This window comes from Humulus lupulus, chromosome 2, assembly GCF_963169125.1.
Source record: "Humulus lupulus chromosome 2, drHumLupu1.1, whole genome shotgun sequence".
Taxonomy (NCBI): domain Eukaryota; kingdom Viridiplantae; phylum Streptophyta; class Magnoliopsida; order Rosales; family Cannabaceae; genus Humulus; species Humulus lupulus.
Genome location: NC_084794.1, coordinates 23,534,336 through 23,550,767, shown reverse-complemented (window position 1 = coordinate 23,550,767; position 16,432 = coordinate 23,534,336). Strand labels below are relative to the sequence as shown.

The following is a 16,432-nucleotide window of genomic DNA, read 5'->3' as shown; positions in this document are numbered from 1 at the left end:
CTTTTCAGCTTGCGTTAAACACGGTAATACCGTTCTTGATTCATAAGCCAATACCATACGACCAGTGCTCGGCACTACTGCCGAACTTGACTAGTAAGTCACAGCTTCACAGTTAATACCGACACCATTACCGATTCTGACTAATATGTCAGTGCCATTCACAAGTAAGAAAGATTTGATATGCAATCAATGTCCACATTTAAACACTCAACATGCCTCATTAATAACCATGCATGCCACATATGGGGCGCAGTTTTCTTACCTCTGGTTTGAGCGAGAAATAACAATTGAACGACCCTTGAGAACGATCGATCATTTTGATTCCTTAACGGTCACCTAGTTATAACCAATTACAATCTCCAATTAATGAAATCAACAATAAAATGGTCTTGACCTAAACCTCACTCCTGAGATCTTGAATTGTACCCAAACGGTGAATAGATTCGATCCCGAGCCTTAGGAATTGAAACCCCGAGCCAAAAACCCTCAAAAGTGCCTAAAATTGGAATCTGGAAAAGTAGGGTAGCACTGTAGCGCTACCCCTCTAGCTCCCCATTTCCCTTGGCAGAGTGAAATGCCCCTGGCTAGCGTTGTAGCACTACAACCAGGGTTTTCAAACCTGGTTTTTCCCTCCTTCGAGTCCTCCATTTCCAACCTGAAAAACCAGCTTCCAAACTTCTTTCAAACCCCCAAATGAACCCAAATATCATATACGCAAGCCCTAGGCATCATAAACCAAGTAACCCTTGCCAAAAATTCCCATTATCCAACTCAAAATCCAACTGAAACTCAAATAGAAAACAGAGCAAGAAACCAGAAATTCGATGGATAAAAACTTACATCAAGCTCAGAATTACACCATCTTCGATGGTGAAACATAACCCAAAACCCTCAAGGTTTGGTTCCCTAGCTTAGTTCCTCAAAAGAAGCTTCAAAATTCAAGAAAAAAGGAAGAAGAAAAGATGAACGGGAGAAGAAGATGAAGATGCTCTGTTTTGCTGCAGCTTAATGGTTTATATCTATCCTTAAGGTCAAAAGACCAAAATGCCCTCATGCCTCATTAAAACACTTAACAACCACCAAGGGCAAAATCGTCATTTCCCGCCTATCTCGTTAATCATAATTAACGCCCTCCAATTCCCGCTATTCTCAATATTATCAAATGCTAATAAATCATATAAGATTACCCTTTAATTCTCGGTAATGTTCTAATCCTCAAATTACCCCGAGACTCACCCCGAGCCCCGAAATTAACCCCGTTATGACCAGACCGATAAGTTACATTTAAAGATCGCCTCATGCCGAATGGCTTGAACAAATCCACATTATAATGTGGTTTTATTTATAATTCACCAATATGCATGAAAATATACAATTACGCCCTCAACGAGTCAAATTACCAAATTTCCCTTATAATAAAATGTGGACCCATATGCATGCATTTATCATCATATAATAATATAATTCACATAAACATGCATATAATCATTTAATGGCATAATAAATCAATTATGGCCCTCCCGGCCTCCTAATCAAGGTCATAAACCTTATTAGGGATTTTGGGGCATTACAACTATCTCCTCCTTATAGACATTTCGTCCTCAAAATTTATCTAAACTGTCCGGAATAAGAATTTCGCACAACTGATTCTAGTTTCCCAGGTCGTTCCCTCGACCTCACTGTCTCTATAACATTACCTTGACTCAAGGTATAACTTTGTTCCTTAGAACCTTATTCTTTCTGTTAAGATCTGAACTGGCTACTTCTCACATGATAACTTAGCCTCAATCTTCAGATTCTTATAACTCAACACATGAGTCTCTTCTAACCCATGTCCTCAACATGGAAATATAAAATACACTGTGAACAACTGACAGTGCCAAAACTAAGGCTCATCCAAAGGCAACCTGACTGATCCTGTCCAAGATTCAAACGGTCATATTAATCTAGGGCTCAACTTGCCCTCAACTCCTCACCCCTTTCCATGGTAATACTTTAAGGAAGATCCAATCTTCTACTTGGAACTCCACATTCTACATTTCAAATCAATATAATTTTTTCATTTACCCTGAGAAGTGAGCATCCAAGCTCTAACCTCTAGAAATCTCAATGATCCCCTGAACTACCTCAGGATCCAGATATAATATCTCACCCATCTCATTCCAATGAACGGGTGATAAACATTCTTTATCATACCTCATCTTATAGAGTGCCTCTCTCATACTGCATAACTCTCTCTGATTTACCATCAGCCTGAGGATAATGAACTGTGTTAAGTTCCAACTATATATTCATCATCTTCCTTAACCCTCCAAATACCTGGAAGTAAAAATAGAGTCTTCATCTGATAAGATGGACCTCGAATTCTATGAAGGCGTACTACCTTTATCTCACAAAGATCTGAATAATGATCAGCTGTGTTACTTGTCCTTACTGATAGAAGTGGCTCACCTTAAATACTGGTCCATAATGACCCTATCCAAATCACACTGACCCACTAACCTGGGGAGCCCCACCGCGAAACCCATTGCGGTGTTTCTTTATTTCCACTGTGGAATACTCAAAGGCTACAATGACATTACTAGTTCTGATATTCTGTCTTGACACATATACCATTATGTCCCTCTCCATCCTAGGCCATCAATATAAGGCTGTCAAACTCTGTACATTTTCCATTATTCCTGGATTAAGAGAATAAGAGAGCAGTATGAGATTCATCCACAATCTCCCAATTAATCCCAGTGTCCATCGAATCCCAAATCCGATCCTTATACCACAATAAGCCCACAATAAGACATTTTGCTCAATCTTCCTATCTGTGGCTCACTTAATTGTTTTCCTTTTGATCCTCTCTGAAGGAGTAAACTCAAGCATAAAACTGGCCACCTGGCCCACCAGGAACTCTACTCTAGTTCTGGTCAGATCCTTTAACCAACATGATGCATAGGCAATCACTTTTCCTTGTCACTGAGGTGTCATAACAACCTGCAAACTGATTCTGATCTGTAAGAAGACTCATAACTCATCCACAAAGTACATGTAATATCCTGTCCGTCCAAGGAAACTCATGTTCCTAAGATGTTCCTTGACCTTGGCAAATCTCCGCAGAGAATATATCATAATACCGTCGATCAAGACATTCACAAATCCAATTCAAATAATCCTTGAATACTCTGTTAATCTAATTCATCAAAACAACTTGGCATTAACCAAATTCTCATAACATCATCCATCACTCCCAGTGCTCTTATCTAATATAACAACAATCTTCAGCATATCATTTTCCCTGATCTTCAGTTTGTACTAACCAGATCAAAGATCCACCTTGGAGAATACCACCTTACTCAATAACTGAGTCTTTAGTCCTTACAACTTTGCTATAGCCGTTCAATATAGTGCCCTAGATCTAATCTCATCTTTGGCACCAATCCAATCGCCATTATCCTTTCATGTAAACATAATTCTAACAAATCCCTTGGAAATACATCCAGAACTACACAGACTAATCCAGTCTGTCCTGATCCCACTAGCGCAATCTAAGTGGTATCCACCACACTAGCTAAGAGTTATATGCACTCCCATGCAAAAGATCTCTAGCTCTAAATACATATGTCATCAGCATACCAAATCCATGCACAATACCAACTATCACAAGGGCTTCCCACTCTCAAGCTCAAGAGTTACTATCCTTTCCTTGCAATTTAGCATTGCCCCACACTTGGCTAACCAATCCAAATCCAGGATCATACTGAACTCAGTCATAACCAACTTTATCAAAACAACTGATGAGTCCTTCTCTCCACCATAATCAAACTCATCTCAACATAACATGCAATCTGCATAACAATTCTATGCCTCTCTATATGCAACAAGCAATGAAACAACATGGTACCAAAACCAGTCAGCATAATACAAAAATCAGAAATAGAAAGCTGACCTGACACCCCTAAGGAACTAGTCTCAGTATCAGTCTCTGGCTGCATCGGAGCGAACACTCAAGCTGGAGTTGAACTATCCACCCCTTTTGGCTCAACCATGTCACATGAGAAACATTCCTTTGTTCGGCATTCTCCCAGATGACGCTTCTTACACCGATTGCATTATGGGTGGGGTTTCCAATCCTTGTTCTTGCCTGCTCCAATAAATGGAGATATCACTGCCTGAGCTCTGTGCTCTCCTACACTCTCCTTCTCAGTCTGATTTCCTGTGCTCTCAACAACAAGAGCCTTCCCTACCATCTGAGCATAGGTAGAGATTTCATGCACTAGGGAAACTCTAATGCCCTGAGCTATTCTAGGATTCAACCCCTGAATAAACCTTTCCTTCCAAGCTACATCGGTGGGTACCATGTCAAAAGAAAACTTTTCCAACCCATCAAATCTGTTAATATACTCGGTTACTGTTGCATTTCCCTGAGCCAGATTCATAAACGCATTCATCTTAGCAGTCTTGGATGCATCACAGTAATACCTTTCATTGAATAGTTGCCTAAATTATTTCCAGTCCATCACAACTGTATCTCGTGTCTAGGATACTACTTCCCACCATGTCAGGGCATTATCCCGCAATACATATGTAGCACAGATCACCCTATCATGACCTACCAGCCCCATACTGTCAAGAATGGAACTAATCATGCCCATCCATTGCTCAGCTCTGAATGGATCTAGGCCTCCCTCAAAGACTGGAGGGTAATACTCCTGGAATCTTCCATAGAGAAATTCCCATCTGCTCTTAACCTTAGGCTGAGTCAAAACTGGTGCCACTCCTGGCATAGCAAAGGAAGAGGTGTTCCTCGAAAGAATTCTGTTGTTGCTTCAAACACCTAATCTCTTCCTCTTGCCTCTGCAGTCTTAATTACAAATCTGTAAACATTTGCTGGAAATTCTGAGGGGCAGATGAAGAACTCAACCCCTGGTTGAAACTCCCAGCCTCTGTATAACCACCATCAGTTCTCCTTATCTCCCTTGGATAAATACCTGCTGGTTGAATCTGCAGTCAATAACTTGACCCATTAAATATGATGAGCATATCAAGAGCTTTCCCCACGGGGACAATCTTACCACGCTACAATCACAAACCACTATAGTGCTAAAAACATGCCCATAACATTCATACATCAATCATAATCCCTGCTCTTCCAACATTCACACCATGCCTCCAACTCCAACATGCAAATAATCACATTTATATAATCACAGAGCAGATAATCATATAATCACATTCATATATATATATATACATTCACGGAGCATGTAATCATATAATCATTTCAATAATCAAGAGCCAGGCTCTATCAGAATCTCTGATAATGTTCTAATCCTCAAATTACCCCGAGACTCACCCCGAGCCCCGAAATTAACCCCATTATGATCAGACTGATAACTTACATTCAAAGATCGCCTCATGCCGAATGGCTCGAACAAATCCACATTATAATGTGGTCTTATTTATAATTCACCAACATGCATGAAAATATACAATTACGCCCTCAACGGACCATAAACCGAATTTCCCTTATAATAAAATGTGGACTCATATGCATGCATTTATCATCATATAATAATATAATTCACGTAAACATGCATATAATCATTTAATGGCATAATAAATCAATTATGGCCCTCCCAGCCTCCTAATCAAGGTCACAAACCTTATTAGGGATTTTGGGGCATTACAGTTAGGAAGGTTCTTGCTGTCTTGCCAAGAGCTTTTAAAGCAAAAGTTACCTCTATATTGAAGAGGTTCATGATTTAGAGGAACTGGATCATGATGAGCTTATAGGTTCTTTACAAAACTATGAGATCACCTTAAAAATGAGGGGCAAAGAGAAAAAAGAAAAGGAAAAGGATAAGGGAAACAACAGCCTTGCATTTGTTCATAAAGAAGATGTGGAGAAATGTGATGTATCAGAATGTATGACTGAAGATAAAGTGGCTTTTCTTACAAAAAAACTATACAAAATTCCTGAAAAAGAACATGAGAAGAGGCAACCTTGTGGAAAAGAGAATGTGTAACGCCCTACCTCCTTAGAGTCGTTACTAAGTGAATTTAAAATGTGCAATTAACTCTCTAATCGAGGTTTTAAGACAAAAGTGTAGCTAATCATAACAAAAGTCACATAGTTTGAGAAAATAAATCCATTCATTGAATATTTTAAAGCGTTAAACATTTGAGATCCCAAAATACTGTTTTAGAAATGTTTACAACTCAAAAATATAACTAAAGTCGACTAAACGAGAAAATTAAGTTTAATACAAACGTCTCCCAAAAAATACCCCTGGCCGTGGCAGCCAGGCAGGCCAAACATGTATGTGTTACTTCACACTCTCCGTACTCATGGTTGGTCGAATTTCCCCTTGCTCTTTCCTACACCATAGAGCACTCGTGAGCCAAAGCCCAGCAAGAATCTCCACACAAGAAGATAACATATGCATAACCATCATTCAGCACATAACAAACTGCTAACAAGCTTAACACATACGACCATGCCATCCCAGGCGCTTAACCAGGCCTTGGGTTCGCGGTCTACACTGTGAGGATGTCCCAGGTATCCAATAGGGTCTTACCCTGGCAACTTGCACTCTGCATGCTCAACGCTTCTCCTGGCGCCATGCCGTACTCGGTCTTTGCCGTTTCTGGCCCTCGCCGTTCTCAGCCTTCGCCGTTCCCGACCCTTGCCGTTCATTCGCATATATGCACACATAGCATAATTAAACAAACACTTAAACATGTATAAACATAATCAATGGGGGGCTATGCCCTGCAACACAATCATATAGGGTCGTGCCCTGCAGCACAAACTATAACTATAACTTTCCCCGATATTCCCTCCTAAACACTATAACTTCAAATATATCTCCAAATATTTATTTTCATAACCCAATAAAACATCTAATGCTCATAATACCCCTCGACTCGCCCCGAGTCAGGTATTCAACCCTGGTGTGACTTTCTTGTTAAACAGCTCCCTAGGACTGTCCCGGATCGTGCAACACAGATATATATGCCACCAACGGGCTAAAGTTACAAACATACCCCTAATAACCAGATGGGGCCCACATGCATATTTAATTCACCTAAACATGCATTTCTAATCACATACTCATCAAATTCACACATTATAATAATAAATCACGTATTGCCCTCCAGGCACGCTAATCAAGGCCCTAAGCCTTATTAGCAAATTTGAGACGCTACAACTATCCCCTCCTTATAGAAATTTCATCCTCAAAATTACCTGAGCAACTCTGGATACCCTCCCACATATCTTATTCAAGTTCCCACGTCGCCTCCTCAATCTTGTTGTTCCTCCACAACACTTTCACCAAGGCAATGGTCTTGCTCCGCAAGACTTTATCCTTCCGGTCGAGAATCTGAACCGGCTTCTCCTCCTCATAAGACAAATCCTGGTCTAGCTCCAAGTTCTCATAACTCAGTACACGTGTCGAATCTGATACATACTTCTGGAGCATGGACACGTGAAAAACATTATGAACCCTTGATAAAGCTGGCGGCATCGCCAATCTGTAAGCTACCTCTCCAACCCATTCTAGATCCTCAAAGGGGCCAACAAACCTAGGATTAGCTTGCCCCGAACACCAAATTGTTTCACTCCTCTCAAAGGTGAAACCCTAAGGAACACATAGTCACCAACCTAAAACTCTACTCTCCTGCGTTTCATGTCTGAGTAACTCTTCTGGTGACTCTGGGAGGCGAGCATTCAAGCTCTAATCTATTCAATCGCCTCATTGGTCCTCTGAACCATCTCAGGACCCAAGTATCTCCTCTCATCCATCTCATCCCAATGGATAAGTGATCTGCACTTCCTCCCATATAGCATCTCATACGGAGCCACTCCGATAGTCGCCTGATAACTATTGTTGTACGAGAACTCAATCAAAGGGCGATACTTACCCCAAGATCCCCCAAGGTCTAGCACAAAGGCTCGTAGCATGTCCTCTAGTATCTAAATCGTCCTCACAGATTGTCCATCTGTCTGAGGATGATAAGCGATACTAAACTGCAACTGCGTGCCCATAGCCTTCTTCAGACTCTCCCAAAACTTGGAAGTGAAGGTGGGGTTCCTGTCGGATACTATCGACCTCAGAGCCCCATGAAGTTGAACAATTTCCTTCACATACAATTTGGCATACTGCTCCACAGAATAAGTCTTCCTAACAGGTAGAAAGTGGGTGGACTTGGTATACCTATCCATAATTACCCACATCGAGTCATGCTGTCCCACGGTCTTCGGCAATCCAACCACGAAGTCCATGGTGATATCTTCCCATTTGCACTCTGGAATCCCTAGAGGATGCAGTAACCCCGCTGGCCTCTGATGTTCAGCCTTTACCTGCTGATAAGTTAAACACTTGGCCACATAATCCACCACATCCCTCTTCATTCTTAACCACCAATACAAGGCTCTCAAATCTTGGTACATCTTCGTTGTTCCTGGATGTAAGGAATAGAGAGTGGTATGCGATTTGATAAACGAGTTTTAGGCTCGTTTATGGTCCTAGTTTTTATGCTATTTTTCATTAGTTAGGATTATTTTATTTCGGAATTATGCTCGTTTGTTCTTGTTTCAGGGTGATTAATGTTAAAGTGATACAATTGATGAAAAGGAGCGAAAGCGGAACAAAATTTGGACGGATTTGTGAATTTTCTTGGTTCTGTAAGTAGCGCTACAGCGCCACTAAAGGAGCGCCGTAGCGCTAGGAAGAAGTTCTGAAGAAGCTCGGCTCTGACTTTAGCGCTACAGCGCTACAACATTAGCGCTACAGCGCTTGGACGCAGTTTTCAGGAATTTGGTTCCTGACTTTAGCGCTACAGCGCTACCATAAGAGCGCTACAGCGCTGGTGCCCAGATTTCCCCCATTTTGTTTCTGACTTTAGCGCTACAGCGCTACAAGGGTAGCGCTACAGCGCTGGTTTCGCGATTTTTGACATATCTGATTACTTTTGATGGGCAATAGAGTCTTTTCTAGAGGGAGTTTTTAGTAGGGATTCTTGGGAAACATATATGCGACTGAGACAGGGCTGAAGGGGAGAACGACGGCCGGAGTAAGAATACCATCTTGAAGGATCGATTGCTGTGTTTTTCATCTTTTTCTTCAAATTTTTTATGTTTGTAATTGAATTATCTTATGGCTAGAATGGATATCATGGGCTAAATTCTTTTTTAGGGCTTTTATGTGAATCTTTTAGAAACCCTTTTTATGGTTTAATGCAAAATTGATGTTCTTCTTCATCTCTTTCAATTCCTTTCAATCTGTGTTACTTGTGCAATTATTGATTGATCACCTCTAATTGTTATTTCATGAATCAAATTGAAATCTGAAAAGTGAAATTTGATATGCTTTGATTGTTTGGATGCAAATTCAATTTAGAAAGAAAGTATCTAAATTGTTTGCCTATTTTTCTGAGTTGCGTGTTTAATGCCTTCTTCATGATTCAACTTACCATAGAAATATAGGAAGTTGTCATTTAGATTGAATTTTATAAATCTTAACCAGATTATGAATTGTTTTTGCAACTTGATCTTGAATAGGGAGAAGGGGATATAATTCTTGCATTAGGAAATTAAAGGGTGGAAAATAGAGGATCATAATTGTCCTAATTTCATTTTCTCTGTTATTTTGTTTAAATTCTCATTGTACTTCGTTAGTATTTTTCTATGTTTGAAATCTCTGAAATTGTTTAATCAAATAGAATTAAAAAGATTGGTTGATTGGTAATTGATAAATCAGTCCTTGAGGACGATACTTGGTTTTTACCATTTTATTACGAATTACGACTGTGTGCACTTGCAAAGCATATAAATTTCGCAACAAGTTTTTGGCGCCGTTGCCGGGGACTGAAAATAATTATCAATATCAGTCTAATTAATTTTTATTCTAATTTGATTTTAATTTCTCTTGTTTCTAATCTGTTTAGTTGCTTAATTTGTCTATCTCAGGTGAACTGTGTTATATGCGTAGCAGAAGAGGAAAAGACAAACTTGTTCCTTTGAATCCTGAGATTGAAAAGTCGTGCAAGCAAAACAAAAAGAACAAGAGGGAGGCCCAGAAATCTGTGAAGATGGCACAGAATGAAGGGGATGGCAGGAATGCTTTAATTCCTGGAATTGTACAAGGGGGTCAGGCTCAGAATAATGCTGAGAGGAGCCTGAGAGATTATGTATTGCCCACTCTGACGGGAGTACAAAACAGTATACGTCCACCAGCTGTAGAGGCCAACAATTTTGAAATCAAGCCAGATATTATACAAATGGTGCAATCCTCTGTGCAATTTAATGGGTTGCCTTCTGAAGATCCTCACACCCATTTGTCTAATTTTCTAGAATTGTGTGGAACCTTCAGATACAATGAGGTGAGCGATGACGCAATTAAGCTTAGGCTTTTCCCATTCTCTCTGAGGGATAGAGCTAAAAGTTGGCTGAACTCGCTGCAACCAAACTCTATTGTCACCTGGCAAGATCTAGCTCAGAAATTTTTGTCTAAATTCTTCCCTCCGTCCAAAGCTGCTAAATTGAGGGGAGAGATCAATAACTTTTGCCAGAATGACGGAGAGTCATTGTATGAAGCTTGGGAAGGGTTTAAGGAACTCCTGAGAAGATGTCCTCATCATGGCATTGAACAGTGGATGCTAGTACAGAATTTCTACAATGGTTTATGTCCTACAACCAGAACCATTATTGATGCTGCAGCGGGTGGTACGTTTATGAGGAAGAGTGCAACTGGTGCTTATGAGCTGCTGGAGGACATGGCCACAAACAATCATCAGTGGTCTGAGGAAAGATCATCAGGCGTCAGAAAGGTAGCTGGGGTGCATGAGCTGGATGCAATCACTGCTCTAACAGCACAAGTAGCCTCTCTGACAAAGCAGCTACAACAGAGCACTGTATCTGCTAATGCGGTTCAAATGGCAGTTAGGTGTGAAATGTGTGGTGGTTCTCAATCTGTCGATCAGTGCCCTATCAGTATGAATAATAACACTCCGATGGATCATGCTCAAGTTCAAGCGGTAGGAAACTTTCAAAGGCCACTCAATAATCCATTCTCTAATACTTACAATCCTGGGTGGCGAAATCATCCAAATTTCTCTTGGAAGAATAATCAAGGCCAACACCCTCAGTTTCAGGGCCAATTTCATAATAACATGCCTCAGCCACCTATGTATCAAGCTTCGTCATCACAACAGCCTAGGCCGCAACAATCAATGAATCAAGCTCAACCTGGAAGGCCTAATGAACTGCAAGCAGCCTTGTTGACTCTCACTAATACTCAGACTCAATTTTTGACTGAGACCAGATCCTCTATTTGAAACCTTGAGACACAAGTTGGGCAGTTGGCCAATATGCTCAATAACAGACCCCAGGGCGAAAACTCACATTTGTTGAACCTAGCATATAACCTATGCTCTCTCAACTGCTGCAAAACCAAACGTAGATGTTGCTCATGCTCTATCTCTCTGAGATTAAACCAAGTAGTCCTTAAAACCCTATTCATCATGTCCATAAAATCTGCTGGGGCATTGGTTAATCCAAAGGACATAACTAGGAATTCATAGTGTCCATACCTCATGCGGAAAACGGTCTTTGGTATGTCCTCTTCTTTGATCCTTAACTGATGGTAACCTGACTGGAGATCAATCTTGGAAAACACTGTCTTTCCTTGTAGCTGGTCAAATAAATCGTCGATCCTAGGTAGTGGATACTTGTTCTTAATGGTCAACTTGTTCAGCTCCCTGTAGTCAATACACATCCTAAGAAACTCGGTCTGATGAATCCCAAATCCAGTAACTCTTGCAACTGAATCTTCAACTCCACCAGAGCCATTCTGTAAGGTGTCCTAGATACTGGCTCCGCCCCTAGCGCCAACTCTATAACAAACTCAATCTCCTGCTGCAGTGGCAACCCTGGCAGATCTGTTGGAAATAAATCTGGAAACTCACATACCGATTTGGTCTCACTCGGTCCAACCGACACAACCGTAGAGGTATCCACAATATTTTATAGGAATCCTATGTAACCTTCCTGCATCAGGTCTCTAGCCTTCAGTACCAAAATTATAGGTACCCGCGGTCCACTAACTGTACCCACAAATACAAAAGGTACCTCCCCTTCTGGTTCAAAAGTCACCATCCTACGCTTGCAGTCAATCGTTGCCCCATACTTCGATAACCAATCCATCCCTAGGATCATATCGAAGTCATCCATTTCTCCCTCAATCAGATCAACAGACAACTCCCTACCATCCATCTCTACTGCCAATGCTCTAATCCATCTCCTAGAGAATACCAGTTCCCCAGTCGGCAACAAAGTCTGAAAACCCCTGGCATACAAAACACTAGGTCTACACAGCTGATCTATCACTCTAGCAGACACAAATGAATGAGTAGCTCCCGAATCAATCAATGCAGTATAGGAAGAACCAGCACTAGAAATCTGACATGTCACAACTGAAGGGCTAGCCTCCGCCTCAGTCTGAGTCAAGGTGAACACTCTAGCAGGAGCGAGACTATCGCCCTGCTTCCTGGCTTGTGGGCAGTCTTTCTTCAGATAATTGACACTCCCACAGATAAAGCAGGCCCTAATCCTGCACTCTCCCTGATGTCATCATCTGCACCAAGGACACACTGGAAAACTTCTCCAGTTGTCACCTTCGCCCTGACGGCCGCCAAAAGCAACCCATGCCCTCCTATTCGAGCTAGGAGGAACAAAAGAATCTGGGGCCTTTCTCTTCTGTTCATTGGGGCCACTACCCCGACTGGATCCAATAAAAGGAGGCACCATCCTCCTGGCATCACGCCTAACTGTGCTCTCTCTCCATATCTGATCCTCGGCCCCCTCAGCTGTAAGGGCCTTGTCCACTACCTGGGAATAAGTAGTAGTCTCTGGATCTAAAGTAATCTGCACATCATGGGCGATCATAACATTCAACCCCCATACAAATATATCCCTTCTTTCCGCATCAGTCGACACAAAATGCGGCGCAAACTTTGCCAACCGGTCAAATCTCAGAGTGTACTCATTAACTGTCAACCGGTTCTGAGTCAGTTGATGAACTCGTCAACCTTCGCAGTTCGGACTGCAACACTGTAATATTTCTCATTGAAGATGTTTCTGAATTCTTCCCAGGTCATAACTGCCACATTCCTCCTCTGAGTCACTACATCCCACCAGATGCGAGCATCTTCTCTGAACATATAGCTGGCTCAAGCTACCCTCTCGTTCCCTTCCACCCTCATAAAATCCAGGATGGAGGAAATCATATTCATTAACTGCTCTGCCCATAGTGGGTCTGGTCCACCCTCAAAGGTGGGAGGATGCTGCTTCCTGAATCTCTCATACAAAGGTTCCCACCTGTTCTCCATAACAGGCTGAACCGGCACTGGCGCCAGAACCTGCTGAACTGACAACCCAGTGGCCTGAGGTGGGGCCTGCCGCCTCAACTGTCAAAGTTCTTCCTCAGTTCGTTGCAGTCTTTCTTTTATTTCGGCAAACATCCGTTGCCAATCCTGTGGGGCAGGTGGTAAGTCCTGACCCTGGTTGTCATCCTCGGCCCTACTACCGCGGGGTCTCGATGATTGTCGAGGCATCTCAACAATATGCCTGCAATCAATGACGCCGCTTATCAGGCATGATAACAACATCCAAAACCACCTCCCAATTCACATCAGCCAACCATAATAGGAATCCACATAACATACAAATAGCATATAACACTCAACGGGCCATGCCCTGACATCATGCATATGTTAACTCATTCATCGTGCTCTATATAAAATAAGCAGGCAAATAGGACAGCTAAGCATATATTCAAGCATATAAGTCAATCATTACCAACCAACCCTGAGTTGAGCTTGTCACTGACAGCAAGCGTACATGTTTGGTCAATCTCCAAGAACCATAAACCTTTGTTTGCTCTGATACCAAGTTGTAATGCCCTACCTCCTTAGAGTCATTACTAAGTGAATTTAAAATGTGCAATTAACTCGCTAATCGAGGTTTTAAATCAAAAGTGTAGCTAATTGTAACGCCCCAAACTCCAGGGACCATTACGGTGTGCCTTGTAAACAATGCTAAACTCGCTAATCGAGTCATTTGGCCGAAATTGTGATCTAGGTATGATTAGCGATTTAGGGATTAAAACTTTGGTTAGGAGATAACGTTTCACTAGAACGTTTAATTTATACATTGGGATCCCGAAAATATAATTTCAGAGTCTATTACAAAAAATATTTACAACAGGCCGTTCTAAGCGGCAAAAAAGGGTTCAACCCTAGTTCCACTTTAAACCTCGGCCGTGGCGGACGAGCAGCTGCATATGTACACGTCAACACCTAAGCTCTCCAACTCAAGGATGGTCCAGCCTCCTCTTTCCTATACCTGCACCACGTAGCACCCATGAGCCGAAGCCCAGCCAGAAAACACAATCCAACATGATATAATATCAACAGATAACATGACGTAATATCATCAGATAACATGATATAATATCAACAGATAACATGGTATAATACCAACAGATAACATGATATAATATCAACAGTAATTGTAACCGCCATTCAGGACCAACGGTCCATACAGATAGGTGACAGTAGCGAAAAGTCACAATAATGAGCATCGCTCCCTCTAGCCATGTGACGATAGGGTCACCAGGGCTTAACTAATAAGTAATCCTTTCATAAGTTTGATTAGGACAGGTGCAAGGTGATTAGTCACCAACATAACCTTCCTCACGACTCTAGAGTCGAAACTATGGACAACGTCCCTTAGCCATGTGACAAACGGTCACCGAGGTCATATACTTTGGCTATAGTCATCTGGTCGTAGACCAGGCAAGCGCTTATAAGTTCTTTGACCCTAGGGTCAGTCTAGCATTAATGCCATAAGAGCCATTCAATGCGTGATTCTCGACTTTAGAGTCGGTCCCTGACTAGTCAGTGTCAATCACAAGCAAGTCATGCCACCAATCATATACCACATGTTCAATATCCATAAACAAGGTATTTAACATGCTTACTAAATAGATACCAGTACAATTAGGACCATGCACAACCATAGAGGCTCAAGCTCTGAACAATATCATACTCAGTATATAAAGCATGTCCTAATCACATGTTTCTCATGCATCATACGCAATAAATCCAGCAATCCAACACGCACCAATAACAGCCATGCATGTCACGTTTAATAGTCAACCAACATGCATCAAGAATAGCCATGCATGTCATACATAATAATCAACCGACATGCATCAATAATAACCATGCATGTCATACATAATAATCAACCGACATGCATCAATAACAACCATGCATGTCATACATAATAATCAACTGACATGCATCAATAACAACCATGCATGTCTCATTTACACAGGGTGCAGTTTTCTTACCTCCGGTTCGAATGAGAGTTAGAACAAGAACGACCCCTGAGGACGATCGATCCTTAACCCTTTAACGGTCACCTAGTCATAACCAAAATAACCTCCAATTAATGAAAATGATCAAAGATAGGGTCTTAACCTAAACCCCACTCTCGGGACCTCGAAACATGCCCACATAGTGAGTAGATTCGATCCCGGGCCTTAAGGATTGAAACCCCAAGCCAAAAGCCCTTAAAAACACCCAAAACAGGGTTCTGAAGGAACAGGGTAGCGCTACCCTTCTAGCGCCCCAGCACTCAAGACAGAGCCACAACCGCCCTACAGAAGCCCTGTGTAGCGCTATAGAGCCCTCTGATGGGCGCTGTAGCGCTACCCCCAGACAGAGCCACCCCTGGAACTTTCTTCTTCGACTTCTTCAATTCTAACTCGATCCCAATGCTTCCAAATCCCATTTTTGGTGCCAAATGAACCCAAAAGCCATCCCCACATGTCCTAGGGACCACAACCCCAAGAACCCTAGCCAAAAATCCAACCAATTCCCAAGTTTCCAACCCAAAAAATAGCTGAAACTTAACTAAGAAAACAGAGCAAAACCAAGAGTTCTAGTGGCTAGAAACTCACCTTAATCTTGGCAACACACCCTCTTCAATGGTGGAGCATAACCCTAGCTTGGCTAAGCTTGGTTCCTTGGCTCGATTCCTCAAACTGAGCTTGAAAATCCAAAGAGAAAAGAGGAAGAAAATCTATCGGGAGAGAAGGAGGAAAGACTCTGTTTTTTGTTACTCTTCTACAGCCTTAATGGCTGATATATATCTCTTAGGGTCAAAAGACCATAATTCCCCTAAGCCAAATGAACCCCTTTAAAGCCTTCCGAGGGTAAAACCATCATTTCCCGTTTATCTCGTTAATTATAATTAACGCTCTCCAATATCCGCTATTCTCAATATCCTCAAACCAATAATTCATATCCCGTTACCCTAAAACCCCCGGTAACGCTATAGTCATTAATATCACCCCGAGACTCACCCCGA

General features: G+C 41.8%; 1 non-coding gene across 1 annotated transcript; it reads right to left on the bottom strand.

Annotated features, from left to right (window-relative positions):
• Positions 1–10,533: 10,533 nt before the first annotated feature.
• LOC133820687 (small nucleolar RNA R71) lies at positions 10,534–10,640 on the bottom strand. The gene has a single exon (XR_009887089.1). It is a non-coding gene; the product is annotated as a small nucleolar RNA R71 (small nucleolar RNA).
• Positions 10,641–16,432: the final 5,792 nt, after the last annotated feature.